Source organism: Myotis davidii, unplaced genomic scaffold, assembly GCF_000327345.1.
Source record: "Myotis davidii unplaced genomic scaffold, ASM32734v1 scaffold226, whole genome shotgun sequence".
NCBI classification, from domain to species: domain Eukaryota; kingdom Metazoa; phylum Chordata; class Mammalia; order Chiroptera; family Vespertilionidae; genus Myotis; species Myotis davidii.
In genome coordinates, this window is record NW_006297224.1 from 2,229,104 (window position 1) to 2,233,027 (window position 3,924).

Sequence of the window (3,924 nt, forward strand, 5' to 3'; positions counted from 1 at the left end):
TAGTCTGGCTTTTCTCTGTAGTGATGCTGCACAGGCATTTTTTCAAACTTTAGCTTCTCTTCACTGTTCCCTGCCTGATCCTGCCTTTAACGCTTAGTCTGGCCCTAACATTCCCTGCTAGCTGTAGAACTTTGCTACATGACAGTTCAATACTTGGAGGAAATGAAACAGTATGTGATGAGTGCACTGCTTTGTTTCATCTGTTGCTCTTCCCTCTGTTCCCACGTATTTATGCATTCATTGGTTGCATGTTGTATGTGCCCTGATTGGAGATTGAACCCGTAACTTTGGCATATTGGTATGATGCTCTAACCAACTGAGCTACCTGGCTAGGGCACCACTTTTTTTAAAATATAGTCATCAGGTGGGCACTGAAATAGATTTCAGTTTGTAAATTAAGTCTTTCATTTTGACATTTTCAGCATTTTTAACCCATTTTATTCTATAATATTTTATCTGCTGTATTCATAAGGCTATATTAATTGATAAGCTATCAATTATATTTCACATAGAGAGTCAATACATTTCATATTCCTCCATGGTGAGGTGTTTGGAATAATATCTTAAATAGGTGGACTATTGACTGGAGGATTTAGACGTATTCCTGGGAGCTCAAATCAATTTTATAAATGTACACGGAGGTAGCTGAAGTCAGGTATTAAAAAAAATACCGAGGAAGCAGCAATCAGTTATTACAATGCTGTGTTTTTGGAATTTGATGGGTTCTTATTGATACCATCATAGAGAGGAATAGAACTTGGTGTTTTTCTTCTTTTTATTCCCCTAATCCATGCATTTGCCTCACAGCAAAATATATTATGGCTCTAATTTAAAATATGGTCTGTCTGACTTTCTATGAACTTACTCCTATCTCTTGCAACTGGAAATTCTGCACATGCCTGCCAAGAGCAAAACAAACAAATGGATATCAGAGATTTATGTTAATAGTTGCCTTCAGATTATGACATACACCTTACAGTGTTGTCAATTTCAGGTACTTTCTACAGTTTTGAAACTAGAAGAATGATGGTTGATGATCCAAGACAGAATTTTATTCATATGGAGTTAAACTACAACCCCAGTTTTTCTTTTTTGCGGGAGGAACTACTACTTCTGATATGAAATGTTTAGTTGTCTTTAATAGGTAGCATTGGAATGTTTTGGAAATTCTAGTATGTCAGTGTCTAAACTATGTCTCCCAGGTTGCTGCATAAACTTGGAAGTTATATAACATTTTTTGTTAATGTGTGTATTCAAAATTTTCATTTTGGAAGTATGGTCATTGAACCAGTGATGCCTAGCTCCATGCCTTGCTAATTCACTGGATAAATTCTTACTGAATGATCTGGACATTACAAAATTCTCACCTGTCTCCTGAAGCAATACGTGGAGAAAAATTACTTGTTTATTTTGAGTATATTACGTTAAGTTATGATTCTTTGTAAATGGTTTTATATGGTGACTAGTTAATTGTTTCCTTCTCCAGCCATATTTGGGAATGGAGTATAAGGAGACCTTAAAAAGGTGGCACAATGAGATTGAGAGCAGTTTTGTTATTTAGTCGTTTGGACTGGCTTTGTGCCAGCTGAGTTTAAAAGGCTGAATCCTTTTCAACTTATATTAATTTGAACTTGAAAGCTTCTTTCAATTTTGTTTGTATTTCTCCTTAGGCTGATCAATATTTGACGAACAGAAAAAGATATGTTAATCACTCAACGTTTGATTTATTGTTTTTTTTTATGTATTTTAATTATTGTCCAGACTTGGACTTGAAGAGAAAATGACCTGGCAAATTTCATGAAAAAAACACACACAAACTAAAACAAATGAAACCCTCTTCCATTGTTTATGTCTCAATTTATCATTTTCTGTAATGCTTTTGTAATCCAGAAATGAGCCTTCTCCAACACAACCTCCTGGCCCCCAAACATAATTAGATGCTATCCAGCAGGAAGATATATGGGCTATGGCAAGTTAAAAGAAAGTGGCACCAATTCTGCTGACACATTATATTCTCCTAAGTGGGCTTTAAGCTATCCCTGGATATTTGTTTTTAAACATCGTTTAAGCTATTTCATTTTATCAAATTAAAAGCACAATACATTCTCTTAGAATGACAGAATGAACCTGAGTCAGGACTTCAAGTTTGTGTTATTCTTCTTGTTATTATTTTTGCTTTTTACAAAAGAATCACAAGTGGTTTTGTGCAAGTATGTGTTTGTGTGTGTGTGTATGTGTGTGTGCGCACGCGTGTGCACAAATTAAACCTGACATTGTGGGTCTGTTATGAATATTTAATGCTAATAAATTAAAGTACACAGATACCTGCTCTGTGTGGGTCTGATTATTTGCATGATAACAGTTTTCATTATTTAATTCTCATTATTCAAGCTGTTCAAATGTCACCTCCTCTGGAACTCACATCTCTTGATACCTTCAATTGGAGTAAAGGGACTCAGCTTCTTCATTCTCACAGCAGACACCCTGAATAGAGCATGTTGCTGGGACTATTTGTTTACCTTTCTGTCCCCCGCCCCTTCCCCCTAGGAAGTGGAGAGCTCAGGAGAGTGGGGCCTGGTTCCATTTATCTTCAGCACTGTAGAATAGGCATTTTTTTGGAAAATTCTTGGTGGATATGTTTTATTGGTTTTAGAGAGAGAGGAAAGGAGGATGGGCAGAGAGAACAAAACATCAGTGTGAGAGAAACATCAATTGTTTACTAGGGATCCAACCAAAAAGCCTTTTGGTGTATGGGGTGATGCTCCAACCAACTGACCCACTGGGCCAGGGCTGTAGAATAGGCACTTGATACATGGTTGTTAAATGAATGAAATACCAGATGCAAGAATAAGGGATTTAAATTTCTCAATTATTGGGTTCTTTTCTATTTTGAAATTTTGTAGAATTTAAATCATGGGCAGATCACAAACATCTGATGGGTTTCTTGATTTGTAAGTGCCAATCCTATAGAAGAATTTTTCCCCACGAGTTTTGAAATGCTCTGGTCATTATTTGAAATTGTTTTTTTGCCAGCCTGCCGAAGCACACCTAGCAGGGGTGACTTACACAGGGAGTGCTTGGTTTCCAGTGGGTCAGTGTCAGTTATAGGGTGTCAGTCAGAGGTGGGCGATGCTTTTTTTCTCTGTAAGACTTGTGATGATTCCAGGTTGGGTGGAGGAGTGGGGGTTCGGGGGTGTAACTATTATGAAAAGCATCTGGGAGACCCAGATTGACTTTCACAGTTATATCACTTACTTAGAGAAATGTGCAAATGAATAAAAGTCAATGCATTCAGGAATCAGAACAGAGATGTAAAACATACTGCAGGTGCAGATATTAGGTGTCTGCGTAACACAAACAAAAAAGTCTTCAGGCCCATCACGTGATTTCAGGCTGCCTGTGAGTCAGCTCCCTGGATAGCATGTCTACATGGTGAATGTTTTGAGAAAAGCCAGCCTTGGGTGACATCAACAGGGAGGCAGTATGCTGAGGCAGTATGCTGCTCTTAGCTCTATTCTCACCGAAGACCATTGGAGCTACACTGGCCCAGACTTGCTCATATGGCCCCCATTAAAGTAGGCCAGCCAGGGCTTTCCAAGCTCTGGTTTATGGGCCAGGATTTAATCTGTCTTCCTAACGCAGAAATACTTTTCTTTCAGGGAGTTGAAGACTATGTTAATTTATGTTAATTTGCATTTAGCAGCCTGGAGGGAATCTCTCTGTAGCCCTCACCTACGATCAAAATTCTATTTCAGCGCTCTGTCTCATTCCACATGCACTTCCAGATATGGATGTGGAAAATTCAGAGTATGTTAAAAAATAAGAATCCGCTCACCCAGTGATTAAAGGACTTCAAAATTGCAAAGGCAACTGAGAGATTATTCAGTCCTAAAAGGTAAAGGTTGAGTGGTAATTTAAATATGG